The sequence below is a fragment of the Pseudopodoces humilis genome, chromosome 1 (genome assembly GCF_049639895.1).
Source record: "Pseudopodoces humilis isolate 2021_Gansu_Grassland_sample_001 chromosome 1, ASM4963989v1, whole genome shotgun sequence".
Taxonomy (NCBI): domain Eukaryota; kingdom Metazoa; phylum Chordata; class Aves; order Passeriformes; family Paridae; genus Pseudopodoces; species Pseudopodoces humilis.
This window is the reverse complement of record NC_142200.1, coordinates 91,304,545-91,319,808: the sequence shown is the minus strand read 5'-3', so window position 1 is coordinate 91,319,808 and position 15,264 is coordinate 91,304,545. Positions and strand designations below refer to the sequence as shown.

The window sequence follows — 15,264 nt, the reverse complement described above, 5'->3', positions numbered from 1 at the left end:
TGGAGCAGCTTGTACCCGAGCAGATCCAAGGATTGACCTAGACACTGGTAACCCCATGCTTACATGCCACATGGCTAGTCCCCTATCCCTCTAGTAGGCATGGACTTTCAGTGCTCAGCTCCTGCTGGTTTAATGGAGAAGAAAATTATCTGTGTGCATTATCAAATTATGTAGAGTCCTTTCCACAGGGCTTGTAATTTCAAAGTCATTCCTCTTGTTTCAGTGAAGCTATTTGAGGATTTTCAGGGTTAATAATAATTTTAATCTAAGCCTTTTTAACTTAAAAGTTAGTCAGCTCTCATAAGGCTCTAGCCAGGTGACTGGTGAAGGTCACAGCAAAGTGACACGTGCAGCATTATCTAGCCTGTTATCAGTGACTGCACCAGGCACAGTTCAGTACCTGACCATATGACAGCACAGTAGCCTGTTTTGATCTTCATTTTCTCGCTTTAATTGGGTGGCCTTGCTCGTGTCTCTCCCTGCCTCTAGTCCTATTAACTTGTGAGTGTGGAGCGGACTGGCTGAGATATCAAAAGACTGGGTACTTAAGATGAACAAAACCATTGAGCAGTTTATAGTAATTCAAAGAATATGGAAGCATTTGCACTTTCTGATACCACCTGCTTTGTGTGCCAAAGATTGTAATGGGAAAAAAGCTTACAAGTTTCAGGAGGGAAAAAAAAAGCCCTTTTTGTGGAAAAAAATTAAAGAAAAGGGCGACAGAAGTTGTCTTGGGATGTGAGTGAAACAGAAACATTGGTCATGAACTGAGTGAAGGAGTTGGATCTAATTACTGTATAACAAAACAAAGGAAGATGGCTTAGCAGACATCTAAATTGCAGATACTAAGCCCTACTGCAGAGCTATAGATTGGACTGTTGTAGGTAAATGTGGAAAATGTCAGTCCAGTCCTTTTTATGGGAATTGCCAGGATCACAAAGATACTCGTAGAGAAATTCATCAAATACTATTATCTCCAGATATGTGTTAATAATATTCTTAATCTTCACTATATTTTCTCTTGGGCCTATATGTTGCATGAATATTTCTTGGCATGCCTGCAGATCTCTAATTGTTTGTATATTTGGCTTGCCTCAGGCCTACTTTAAATGAATGTATGCAAGTATCTTTGCTATGTATGGCATTATTTAAGTGCAAATATCTGTGGTATTGTTTACCATGTGTCATACCATTAAAAAAGTTTAAAAAATAACCACCACCAAAAAAAAAAAAAAAAAAAAACAAATCAAAGAAAATCCAGAAGGGGAATCCTGAGTTTTTGATGTATTGAACAATCCAGTCAATGATATTCAAAGGTGTTAGGGCTACATCTGCACATTTAAAATTCTGTTGGTTGAACTAAATGTTTATATTTTTTTTTCAGAGTTGCCTGAGAGGGTGTAGGGCTGTGCTTGAAACTCATCTAGAAATGTTCTAATTAGCTCTAAGCTACCTTGTCCAATAGCACTGAGTTCAATGTCGACAGAAGTCTTGCCTCCGAAACAAATACACAAGGGACCCTTCCTCTCAGCTGATCTTAGTCCTTAGTCTCAATCATAACAGAGCTATTGTTTTGGTTTGCCTCCCTCAGCAGTCCTTCCTTTGGATCCCAGCATTAAGCATGTTGCATGAAGCCATGTTTTGTGTGCACTGGAGGGCCCTTGGTGCCTCTGGGGATGGGTAGCTAGGGACTTGAATGTACCTGCAGCAGTGGAGACTGAAATGGGGAGGCAGAGGCAGACACAGATTAAGAAATTGGGCCCTCCAGGTAGCAAAAGGAGTTATGAAATATGGTGCTATAAAAATTCTTCTAGGAGGGGGCCCTCAAATGATTGGCATGTCTCTTTTGTGGTTTATGACAGTTCTGGTGTGACAGAGAATGGCAGCCCCATTTTTCAGTATTCGAGGCTATTTATTGTGTGTCACTGTCTTTGAGTTGGCTGCTCCAGACAGGTACTTTCATGTCATTTCCTTATTCCTGCACTTTGCACTGCCTTGCTCTTTCTGTAGGGAAAGAGAAGACAGGGTGAGAGAAATGTGCTGTTGGTGTTTGCCTGCATGGCATGCTGCAGGAGTCAGATTTCTCACAGAACATTTGTGCCTGTGTGGCACCAGCACCCACAGCAGGGCAGTTGAGTGTGCCAAACAGAGCCTGCAGAAATCTGGCTGATCATGTCTGACACACTCTGATTCAGGCAAACGTGCAGATTATTGGGCTCAGTGCTGCACCAGTGGCACGCTCAGAAATGTTTGGCAATGGTCCTGACAGTGTTAGTGTTAAGACTACGGCATAAAAAGATACTGAGCTGCATGGATTTGCCTCATAGTCTATACATGGCCCTTGGACTACTAGCTGATCCCCCTAAATGAAATCATACCATGGTTAGTATCCCCTGCTCAGTTCCTGTTGTGTATTCTCTCTGATGGGTCAAGTTGGACGCAGTTCCAAATTGTTCTAAGTGGTTTGAGTGCTGTGAGTGGCCTGGCTGCAGTCATGCTGATGGGCATTTGTCTTCAGCTCCTCAGCATATAGGAGTCTCCAGCCCTAAAGCAATGGGCAGACTTCCCAAAAGGCAGGGAGGCAAGCTAGAAGAGTGGCTGCTTGCCATTTCTTTTTGGTCTATTCAGGTTAAAAATCAGCTTTGCATGCAAAGAAAGAGAGGAGGTCTCTGTTGGCTGCTTTTCAAGAGACTTTGACCTTTCTTCTCCTTACTTCTGCAGCAGGGTGTTGTGACTTCTTTTCCCTATCACACACCTTTGCCCCATCACAGACATACCCTGTCTCTGAAGCTAACACAAGGAACCTGCTATATCTCTCTGCCCTGACCCCAGTATCTTAACCCACTCTCCCTGTGCTCCCTCATTTATTGTTTTCCTCTTGTCTCTCTCCACTTCACCTCCTGTTAGGCAAAATCTGTGCTGTGTGGAATAGAGGCCGAGCGTGGGCTGCGAGAAGAGAAAATATTTAGACACCTCTAAGCATAGTGTGTCTTCTTGACAAATAGCCTGGTTATTCTGGATGAAGAAAGAGAAACAGCTCTGATTCTTAGCCACCACCACGGAAGCCTGTGCTGCTGCCACACTTCAGGCATTGCTCAATTCTCGTAAGAGAAGCAGGTCGATGGGAAGGCTTCTGGGGCCAGGATCCAAAGTGCTCCCCAAGAGTCTCTGGGAGTGTCAGCAGATTCCTCAGTGAGCCAAGAGAAGGGCCCCTGTGCATGGCCGGGCTCGCTGACGGCACCTCTGAACTATGCGTAGGATTAGCTGCTGTCACTTTCGCAGCCTTCCTGTAAAGCCGGGCTGTCGGGCTCCGTCCCCTCCCTCCGAGCCCCGCAGAGGACGCGGCTGTGGAGGCGTCGGATCCGCCGGAGGCTGGGGCAGCGCTCTGGCTAGCACGGGATCTCTGAGCGGGGAAAAGAGAAGGGCAGGAGTTGTGAAAGAGACTTTTTTACTTCATTACTTTCTTCCCATAGCCGGTATCCTGCCTGCGGAGAGCTCTTAGCAGACTCGTGGACCTGCGCTGCCGTGTGAGTTGAGAAAAGAGAAAAAGTGATGGAGAGTGAGAGAAAACCAAGGGAATCCATTAAAAAATGCCTCTGCTACCTCATTAATCTTTTGCAGCAAATAATATATGCAAAACTTGGGCTAGCAAAGTCTCCGAAGAATAACATTTTTTTTGGTGAGGTTTTAACAAATTAAAGAAATAAATTAAATCAATAGCACAGCAGGAAAGTGCTTGAGGCCTCCAGGATTTGTATGTTTTACCATTGTTCTAAAAATAAACTGGGGGGGAAAAAATTTAAAAGCCTTAAGTTGAAAAATAATATTTTCTTTAAGTAGCCGTGTTTGGGTTTTGCTCCTGCACAGTGCTTCGCCACCTTCCCTGGCCCTGAGGCTTACTTTTGGAAAAAGCAGGTGGAAAATAGTAGAAGCAGAGGTCGCAAAGCCATGTGGTGAAGGGAGAGGCACGCTGGGCGTTAGCGGGAAGGATGTAAAGCAGAAATTAAAACTCTTGTGCCTCACCCCGCTGCGACTGCTGAGACAAGGCATGTGTTAGAGATTAGCAATCTGCTTACTGGCACCCTTAGGCCCAAACCAGTGGGAACATTTCTGGCAGCTTGGGTCAGTTTTGGAAGAGAGGTGGCTGGTGCCCTTCTCCCTTGCTATACTGTAGACTGGTCATTATTTTAATGATCAGAACAAGGCTTCCAGAAGGTTGCCAGAAACCAGAGAAGCTAAAGTCCGCCTTCTGGTTTTCCTTTTCCAGGCTCCTTTTTTTTACTTTGCAGTAAAGTGACCAGAATGAACAGCAGTACAGCTCTGTCTTTTCTTCTCCCCTTAAACTGACCACTTCCCCTCTCATCCCAGCTGCTACCTACTAACATAATTTTCCACTGCCTCTCTTCCCTGGGCTACCTCCACTTCCCATCTGCTGCCTGCTGTCATTTTTTCCATCTCCACCCAGGCCTTGCCTCACTCTCTACGCTGTCCTAGAATTGGAACAACAGCTTTTTGATCTATGATTAAAAACTATCATTTTGATCAATGATCTGCAGGCAAACAGCATTCTGGAGAGAGGCCTAAATGATGGGTAGGTGCCTTACTTCCTACCTCCTCTACTAGAAGAGAATTTCTCCTACTCCAGCCATTGCTCACGCTGAAGCTGAATGCATGCACATTAGAAAAGAAATTAATTAAAAGAAGCCCTCAGAGTTGCAAAGGCAAGGCTGTTGTTTCCTAGTAGGTAAATTGCATCTTGACTGTAATTGCCCCGCTACTCACGCAAATTCCTCAGTAGTGGGAATTATATACGTATATGAACAGTATAAGGAACCATTCTGTTCTTCTGCATAGCTTTTTGTTGATGGACCTCTGACACTTGTCCTTCTAGCCTCAGTTCTCATCCCTCCAGCATTCTCTCAAGGGACTGGGCTACTGATTTTATGTAGATGATCTGTGCATGGAGCAATCCCACATGCACAGCCGGAATACACACATACAGACACACTCATACATGCACATGCTTGACAATTTCAACTCAGCCAGTGGCAGAACTCCAGCTACCCCTGGTATCTTCTGTTAGTCCCTGTGGGAATGTCTTTCTGTCATAGCATTTAATTACATATGTTTCTGCTATTTTCTTCCCTTTCATTTCTGCCTTATTTTGTGCACAGCATGGGCTGGGCTCAATTTCTGAGCAGCAACTCAATATTTAGTTTTCTTCTTACTGCTCACTGGGTGGCCACTACCCTTATTGATGGGACAACATTTAAGTCCTTCTCTGTTTCTCTGATGAGAAAGTGGTTGATTTCCCTGTGAGATTTTCTGTGTCCTCGTCATGCATGTGTATCTGTGGCTACACAAGTGCTTTATGGTGGAACTTGTATCAGAAGTATCAGAATACTTGTTCCCGGTCCCCTGATGGCGTCCACTTACTGCTTTCATTCTTGGGATGGTTTTAGAGTAGAAAAATAGGCCAGACAAAGCTGTGTAATTTGCCATAAAGGGAGGTAGGTATTTTGTTATTCTGCTAGTGCATGTTCTGTTTTGTTAAGAAGGCTGTAGGTTAACAGCCAGGTGTTTTATTCTGCCTGCTTCAGTTCTGAAGAGAGGGGAAAACTACCCCTTTTCAGAAGCCTCTTGGAAAGGGAGGAGAGCTTTTACAGAGGACAGTGTAGGGCATCATGCTCTATCTGACACATACCCCCAAAACTGGAGCAGAGCTTTTGGGAAACTCCCGAGTGTGGCACTGGGCCATGACATCCCCAATTGGCATCTCTTGGGAGCTGGCAGGAATGATTCAGGACTTGGAGCTGAGCATTGAAAACTGCTGGACTTAGGGTAAGTTTTGGGAGCTCCTTAGCATGTGAATACATAACAGCTGGGAAGATGAGGTGGGGAAGGAGTGGTGAGGACTGTTGGGGCTTTTTTCTGTTCTCTTTGTTTTCAGTTGCCTGAACTCACATCTGTGCAGATCCTAACCCCTTTGGCATGCTTTGGCTGCTCACATTAAGGAAAATGTGTGAGAAGACCACCTCAGAGTGCTGGCCAGCTTCAGATGCAGTTGTGACTGCAACCAGTTTGGCAGCAGCTGGATTTCTTTGACCACATCTTCCTGTGTTGGCACTGTTAAATCCTAATGGCAGTCCTGGATCTGGGGCTCGGTAGAAAACTTCTGGCTCTTGCTGACTACTGTGCTGACTCCTGAGTATTTTGAGAAGGCAGGCTCTTCATGGTGCTGGCATTTTCCCCTAAGAAGAAAGGAAACACATTTGGTTCCTGTAGGGCTGCAATAGCAACCACTGCCTGTAAGGAAGACCTGAGACATTGTATGATATTGGACTCGGGTGACTAAGAAGGATAATTCTTGCTGGGCTGAGGGTGAGAAAGAATAATCCTGCTTTTCCTGCAGATTGCTAGTCAGCAAAGTGTTAAAGGCATTGCTGGTTGGATGGGACTGAGGCTAGAACAGTATTTAGCATAAGCCCCTAGCAGGCTGTGGAGAAGGTCTTTGAGAGAGCAATGGATGGTTGTGTGGGCTTAGGTGTGAGGATGACTGAAACTAGTGAGGAGGATGCCAGGTGCTAATTGAACAGAATAAGTGTTTTCCCATCTATAATGTTTTACTGAGGTTCTCCTTTCCATCACCTTAGGAGAATGTTTTGTGTTTTATAGGCCAGCAGGGGTTTCCAAACTAAGACGTTGTTGGAGGTATGTGACCTGATCCAAGTTTTCCAGAGTAGGTGAGTAGACAAAGATGTGCACTCAGCTTCTTGAAGTGTGGGAGACAGTCTTTAGCAGCCATCATTTAAAACATGGGGAAACATATTTACATGAGAGATGTCTCAATTCCACCACTGTGGGAAAAAATAAATACTCATTGCCCCAGCTGCTGTAGTGTGCAGCTGAGGCTTGGCAGGAACTGTGGTTCAGTCTCCTCTGAATTTCCAGTTCTCTAAGAAAACTCTGTGTTATTGAAATGGAAGAATCTGTTTTCCACTGGGATTTAAAGCAATTTGTGCTGAATGCTGGAAGTTTTCAAGCTACTGGATTTTGAAATTGTCTTTGTTAAAAGAGGAAGGGGATCCTAAGGCATAGAGGCTTTGAGGCATGGGTCTGGATTTGTTTGTCATGTGAGTAGAGGGGAGATCTGCAAGTGGTTTCGTTAACCAGGCAGCAATGTTTGTCAAGGTAGGGACAGAGATGCCTACAGACCCCCCTGTAGCACTCACCCTGTGAGCAGAGAGCAGTTGTGTTGTTGCGTGTTTCCCTCATCACTCCAATGCCTGATTCCAGCCTCGAGTACCAAAAGTCTGTAGCAACATGTTTCTGGCCTTAGAGGGAGAAGGGCAAGGAGGTGGCCTACAAGAGGCTTACAAGGTCATGTCTAGACACTAGACAGCAAATATTTGCCTTTGTTTCCTGAACAGTGTATACCAACTTAGGATAGGATCTCCAGAAGTGACCAAAGGACACCTGTGGGAAGCCAGGATATACTGAAACTGAGAAATGCTTTATGGCCAGCAAACTTAGGAAAAGATTAAAATTTTGTTAAAAGAGGGCATCTTGGAAATTGTGGCTAGTTCTGAACCAAAGCTTAAGTCCTGTAAAGGGTAGACATGGGGTTAAAAAGGGTTCATCTAGGTAAAGGATATTCCACATCTAGCCTTGGATTTGAGGCTGAATTCTGTGATAAGAACCATCTTTAATGTAAAGCTGAAAAGATATTATAAAGATGAAACAACTGGAAATAAAAGAAGCCTGGCCAAATTTTTTATTTACATGGGCCATGTAAATCTGTCTCTTGAGCTGTAGTTACTCATCTGTTTTCTTTGCTTCCCAGAGGCAAAAGTAATAGCTCTATGCCAAAAAGCCCAGTTTTCCCAGCACTTACCAAAACCAGCATGAGTTCCTGAATGGCCAATATCACAGAAGTTTATGTGTAAAATTTTAGAGGGTTTTTTGTAAGCATTGATTTTGTGGACAGAGAGGGGCCAACTAAACCCCAGGCCCTCGATAAGTTTGGATTGCTATCTACACTTGATATCATGTTATTGTGATCTAGGTTTCTCTCTGCTTGATGTCTTTCCAAGATTCCCTGTATTCATTTTATCCTTGACAGGCAAGTGAACGTATACAGGCACTGTATCAAAAGGTTTGGAAAGGCAACAGCTGAACATAATCTTCAGATAAATGCAACATACCATGGCCACATAAAAATGGTCTGTCTCATGAATAGAAAAGTGAGGCCTATATCTCTGAAAAGCTTTTGACTTAGATTTCTCCCTAGAGTGTATTGAAGATCAAGTTATCACATCTGTGATCCTGTAACATAGTGAGCTGGGCTGTGGAAACTCTCAGGTATATACCTGCAGCTTGGCTACTCAGAGGAATTTGAGGCTTTTGTTGAGAATGCCCTGATGGGTGCTATGCTGCCAGGGCTTCATGACTTGAGCCTTCCCCAGCTTAGCCAAAAAAGAAGAAATGAGCTGCATATTCCAGCCATGATGCAGTATAAGCATACGAACAAATGTATCTAACTCTGCAGGGCCACATTCAGATGCACATGTTGGTTCCTCAGTGCCAGATCCTGCTATGAACTCTAGCTCTACATACTGTTAGAAATGGCAGAAGGAGACAGATATCTGTATCTCTGCACATGCACAGGGTTTTGTCTTTTTTTTTTGACCTGCAGCATATGGTGGTGTTTGCTTAATCCATAGAAAACTCGCAGAGCCATATATGATGTAACAGATATTTTCCTCACAGAATGCAAACCATAGTTTTGAAATGGGCTGTATTTGTTCCCAGCTCCTCTCCATTTCTGCTGCATAGATAGGCAGGTATGCTTGGTATTTTTGTTCTCTTTATTTTTTCTTAGGGTTTCTTTTTTTTTTAATCCCCTGGAAAACACATAAATAATTCAGAACACATGCTTTATGTCAACTGTTTCAATTATTTTATCTCTATAAAGAGGGCAGAGGCAAACCCCATTCAAACAAGCAAGGGGAGGAAGATGCATTGCAAAATGATGACTGGGTTATGCACAGATATATTTTTGACTGGAAAGCCCGGCTCAGAAATGTGATACCTGCATTTTAATGCTTGGGCACTGAGAGTTGCTGAGTGCACATAAAGACAGTTGAGAGCCCTCTGGCTGGATCTGTGCAGTCCATGACTTTGGGGCAGGATGGGCTCCCAGATGTTCAGAAATCCCACGCAAGTATGCTGTAACAAGAGACTCCATTGGAGGGTGCTAAATTTCTTGGCATTCCCTAGGAATTCAGCCCTTTATAAAGTACGAAGTTTGGGTCACTTTTCCTAAAGGGGAAGCCAAGTCCAAGCTCCTGAAGTCAGATGGAAGTGCTCTGTTGAGTTGAAAATAGGGTTGGATTGGACCCATAATATCTCATCTTCCTGCAGATGTGGTCGTTTCATTTGCTTTTCCATCTCATAGATTCTTGACTGATCAGCTGCTGTGAGAATTCATGAAAGTTACTTTATTTTTCAGCACACCTTACATACTCCCTATAGCTCACGTCAGAGCCCTAGTCTCTTTATATGGATATGTTCCCTCATGCCCCACTGACTGTTCTTCAGCATTGCTGAGAGAGCCTGTCCTCTGTAGTCCTCTGTAGTCCTCTGTAGTCCTCTGTAGTCCTCTGTAGTCCTCTGTAGCTTCTTGGTTCATTCTAATACCTTCATGAGATATATATAATTTTGTATATCTTCTGGCACAGTAGACTTAAACCCATTTCTTTTTTACCATGGTGATAATAAATGTCACCGCTACTTGCAAAGCTAAAGACAGCAAAACAAAATAGGTAATACCCATGTCCAAAGCGTAGAACACAGCAGGGCAATTACATCTTTTAAAAAACCCATTCCTGAGGATTATTTATCAGCCCTTTTTCAAAAACCTATTTGAAGGACAAGTCACAAGTGTTGTGAATATCCTCTCCCAGTATCTCATTTCTCTGCAGGTGGAAGATTCCCCTCATGTCCAACACAGTTTTGATGTAAATCTTGTTTCCTCCTCAGTGGCCACAGAAGCAATCAGGAGCAACCTTTTATGTACCAGATAGATGGGGGACCCTTATAGCATAGATGCTTCTGCTATGGTTATGTGGAACCAGAATTCTGAGGGCCTTTCTCTGCCATATATTTTACATCTGTCCTCAGAGAAGTTTGTTAATCTCTCTATTTTGATACCCTAAAAAGGTCCTGTGAAGGTGCATTCACTGATGTTTCCTGGGGCATTCAGACAGTGCACTGACAGAGGCTACATAGGTGAACAGAGAGAGTGAGCAGGCATATGTATATTAATCTGTTAAAGGACTGATATTTAACTCAGCAATGCTCCTGAACAGATGTCAAAGACTAAATTATCAGCATGTCTCTTATCTCTGGAATTTTGTTTTGTGCTGTCTTATTTTACTGATTGTTTTGTGGTTTGCTTCGCAGCTTCCTGGAAAGAAGAATTTTAAGAACGAGAACAGAAAAAAAGCCTGGTAAAAGTTGTAACTGGCTCTGCCTGTCTGTGCTGTGACAGCCAACAATATCACCTGCTGATGATTTACAGATTCCTAGGAGATGTGTTGTTGAGTCTCAAAGAACTGGAACAAGAACAACTCGCTCAAATTGCTTCCCGTGAAACAGCATAATGTATCCACCCGCTTCATGCTCTCCTAATTTAGGACATGTGTAGTGTGTAATGATGAACTGGCCAACTGATTATGTTGCTGTAAATCTCGTTCCCCACCTTACAAAACACCCCTGATTGACCCCTTTTTCATGATAGCTCAGTGCAACGTTTCCAGTCCACTTCTTGAGAGGGAGAAAATTCACACCAGCCACTTGCAAAAGCATTTCTCCAGAGAGAAAAATGCAACATTTTGTTGTTTTTATTTCATTGGGCAGCCTTTTCAAGTTCTGTGGCCCGCTTTTGCTTCCCTTTAAATTGTGACCAGTATTTATTTATCCCTCTTTGAACACAATAACTTAATTAAGAAACTAATCAGCAGTGTTGAACTGATCTTTCAACTCACCCCTATCACTGAAGGAAATTTATGAACGCATAGTACAAGAAAGATCCTATTATCTAAAAAGCTTTCTACTAAAATCATTTGGCATCTAAAATGTAAGACTTGAAATTCTGCACTAAATTTATAATGAAAATATGTGAACATTATTTATAGAGTCTGAAATGTACCCCAGCTGGATCTAACAAGTTATTTCTGGATTATTTATTAAAAATAAAATTGTTTCAAGTTTAAAGGATTGAATGGTATATTTTGGAATCTGAAGGGAAGATTGTAAAGGTACCTGTGTAAGAGAGAGAAGTTTAATGCTTTAGGTTGCCTCTTCCATCAGTGGAGAGAGGTTGGCATGTTCCATTTTCTTAGAAACTTATCTTTGGATGGAAATTTATTGGCTGATCATCTCAGCAGGGCATTAACAGGATGTCTGTAGTTAGTCGTCATCATCATCATCTGTTATTCCCAGTTCCCTTGGCTTCAGCCTGAGAGAATAATTCTGAATGCTACCTGGGATGGAGGCACCTGGGGCAGAAAGTGACCAGATCCCAAAAGGAGAGCTCCCTCTGTGCACTCTTGCGCAACTCTGGGAACTGAGCTGCTGCTGGCCGTCTAACAGGACAGATTCAATAGAACTTTCTCCTCTCCATCAGCTGAGTGCTGAGTAAATGTCAGCACTGGAGGACCTAGTTCATAAGTCGGAAAATGCCTTCTGGGGTAGGATGGCTCCAAGATGTTTGGCCAAATGTACCAAAACATTTATATTTCTAGACACAGTCTGCAGAAGAATTAAAGGTGCCTCAGTAGCTGCTCTGGAGGAGAACTGAGTGGTTAGAGGAGGGACAGAAGATCCTTTGCTATCAGGCCTCTCCACCTATCCAAGTGGCACTGCGAGCACCTAACTGCAGGTTTAGATCCAGTCCTTTGTCCTCCAAGGACTTGAACAGACAGGTGGAGATAACAATTAGTTCTATGCAAAATCAGGCCTAGAATTAGGGTCTGGTAGCTGGAATTAATGAGAAGCCTGGATTTCTATGGCTTTGGATCTTGTCACTGGATTAACCTGTGTCTAAGAACATATGAGCTCTGTTCCAAGGTTTGACTGCAACTGGGAAACTCCTCATAGTGCCTGCCTTTGGTGATTCTCTGGTAACTAAAAATATGGTGAAAGAGTTCTTAGAGGTCTCTTTTGTTAAAAGAACTACAATTTTATTCCTCCCTTCTTACTTTCATACAATTTGGAGAATTTCATCTTTTATCTTCTTGCCCTGTAGTAACTGGCTTGAAATGTGCCAACAGGCTCAAAAGTCTGTGGTGAGGGAGAGAAGATAGAAAGATACAGGCTGGCATGTAGTGCTTTCTTGAGAAAAGTAAACTTAAAAGGACATAGTGACTGTCCTATGAAGCTTACTGTATCCCTAAAGGATGGGCTAAAGACAAAAGAATGGACTGAGGGAGGTATGACATATTAAGGACTCATGCTGGAAATTCTTTTAGCAACTTGAGGAGCCCCCCCAGTTCAGTTTGCCACTGCCTAGCTACTGGGGTCAGTTGAGCTTCCAGAAAGGTATGATGCAGGAATTAATGTTCTCACACTTTCTGTCGCCCCATTTGCTTGGTTATGGATTATATACTCCACATGAGATCTGTAGGAGAAAGAGAAATGAAAAGAGAGGACTGCCATTTTTTCCAGGAAGAGCAGATTGCAAGACTGTGGCATTTTTCCCACACATCTTGAATAGTTTTATACTTGGGCTTTTTGAGGAGTTTTTAATTAATTTATTGTTTAAATAACTCTAATGAGTAGAGCCCCTGCCACACTGATTCTAATGAGGATTGCATGTGCTCTGTGTCTTTCTCATTGTGGCCTATGTAATTTAAATATCTTAGCCAACATGTGCTGTGGCAGATTTCACTTATATCTGCTTAAATTAAAGCTTGTCAGTTTAGGAGCTAAGAAGCATGCAAATATTTGAGAGATATTTGACATTCACTGCTGAAATCATTGCACTAAATATCTGGCATCAATGACATTACTTGAGAAGGGTTAGAAATTCTTGCTGTGTTGTACAGGCTGGACATTCTGGACTTAATGAAGAAAAATGTACTTATCCTTATGTGTTCATAATTAAGGTCTCCACCAAAATTTCAGCTTGTTTTTCTTCTGTATTTTCTCTGAGCAATATGTGACTGTTTGAGTAGCTCAAAGTTGCTGCTAGGAGAACAAACAGTACCAATATCTCAGAAGTAGTTGGAGTAATAGCACGATATAGCTGTAAAAGGAATGGCATTTCCTTATGTTCTCATCCCCTAGAAATGCAAAGGAAGATGGCGCTAAGCTGGAAGAGTCTGATGGAACCTTGGATGTTTGAACAGCTCCAGGAGATGAAGATTAATTTCCTGTGCATGTGTATTTTTTCCTATTATGGGTCACTATATCAAAACACCATACTATATGTAGTACGTACAGCATGCAAACTTTCTGTGCTGAAAAGTACTGGCTTGTTGACACACTGAAGTCAAAATTGGATATTAAAATGGAAGTATTAAACAACTAGGTGTAATCTCAATTGTAATGTAATTGTAGTGGTACTTAGTTGGTCATTACAAAGGGCAGGAGACCCCAAATATTCCAATACTGAGATAGAGTCCCTGCAACCGATTATAGAGTGTCTTCTTTTCTGATAGAGGTTCAATTAAAATGCAAACAATATCAGAGAAAGTATGATCACAAGATAGGCTGGAAAACATCCCAGGAGGTCTCCAGTCCAACATCCTGCTCTAGACAGGACCTGCCATAAGATGAGACCAGGCTGCTTTATCTAAGTGGGACTTGAAAACCTCCAAGGAGGCTGCACGATCTCTGGGCAACTCTAGTTGTCCCCAGGGGAAAAATAAATATCCTTATAACCAGATTGGACAGCTTTCCACTTATGCCATGCCTTCCCATCACACACTGCTGTGGAGAGCTTGACTCTTGTCATGTTGGTGATCTCTTTGCTCAGCAGCAGGGTGCTCTGCTGACCACCCACTTCTGGTGACTGAGATGCAGAGGAAGCCCTGATGTTCTGGCATCTTACATGGTATAAAGGCAAGTAATAGCTGTTAAATACAGCATTTCCTCTTCTAAAATCCATGTACTGACCTACTCCCTCACTCTAATCACTCCTTTCATTTAACCTTAGACTGGTGGGTCTTGTACTGTTCAAAGGTTTTGAGAACTAGGGAGAAGGAACATTTTCTTTGATCTCTGTTGATTTATGTTGTTTACAGCTAGGCACAGGACAAAACACCACTTCCCCCAGAGAATTTCAGCATTCCATTTTCCACAGTTTATTCCCCATTTCCTTCAGGATCTGACTTTTAGCCATAACCATCTGTCTTGTTCATCGTGAAATTTTGTGTAAGTGGTGTGGCACAAGCCCTGAGCATGTCCTACTCTGCAGAGTCTCATCAGAGCCAAGGAGAAGAGTCATGAACTCAGGTCTTGGCCCTGATACCTGTTCACTCTAACATGTGTCAGCTCCAATTATAGTCCCCTACACATACAGCCCACTGCCATGTCCAGGTTACCAGCTTTGAAGGAGCAGCAGCCTGCCCCTTTACCAACTAAACTCAGCCTAGGTGAAGGTCAGATCTGTCATGCTGAGCTATTTATAATTTGAGAGATACTGAAAATAACTTGGTGGGCAGAACACTGGTGGGGAAGATGGAGTTGACAGAACTGAGCCATCTTTTGTAGCACTTCAGCTTTCTTGTAAGGGAATTTTGGTTTTTGTTTGAATTCAGGGCAGGTCCAAGTGGAGCTGTTACTCAATCCAGCAGAAACCATGTGGAAGAGTGGATTCCTTTACCCTAAAACACTGTGCAACTCTGACTACACTTCTTCATGCCGTGGACTCACCTCTGTGATCCTCTCCCTTTTCATCCTGCTTTGCCCAGTTTCAGGTCTGGAACAATTCCCGCTGGCAGCCTCCTGTAGCACTGGAATGCTGAATGTTTCAGGCTGGCTGGTAAATCTTCACTTTTTGGATAAGAAAACTTGTATATAGAAAAATGAGATTTTGTGGTACTGCTCCACATGGTTTTCAGAACTGCTGTTTACTATTGCCTGAGCCCCTGTTAGTTGAAAAGCTTAGGAGGGGTTCAGGAACTTCACACACTCAGGGTGCCTCTGCACTTTGTTCTCTCTGATGGTATTCAATTAATTTGTTTTCTCTGAAGAATT

At 43.0% G+C, this 15,264-nt stretch overlaps 1 long non-coding RNA gene across 1 annotated transcript; it reads left to right on the top strand.

Moving 5' to 3' along the window:
• Window positions 1-3,339: 3,339 nt before the first annotated feature.
• On the top strand, window positions 3,340-11,483 carry LOC148185168 (uncharacterized). Its single transcript, XR_015773974.1, has 3 exons — window positions 3,340-3,527; window positions 6,676-6,743; window positions 10,465-11,483. It is a non-coding gene; the product is annotated as an uncharacterized LOC148185168 (long non-coding RNA).
• Window positions 11,484-15,264: the final 3,781 nt, after the last annotated feature.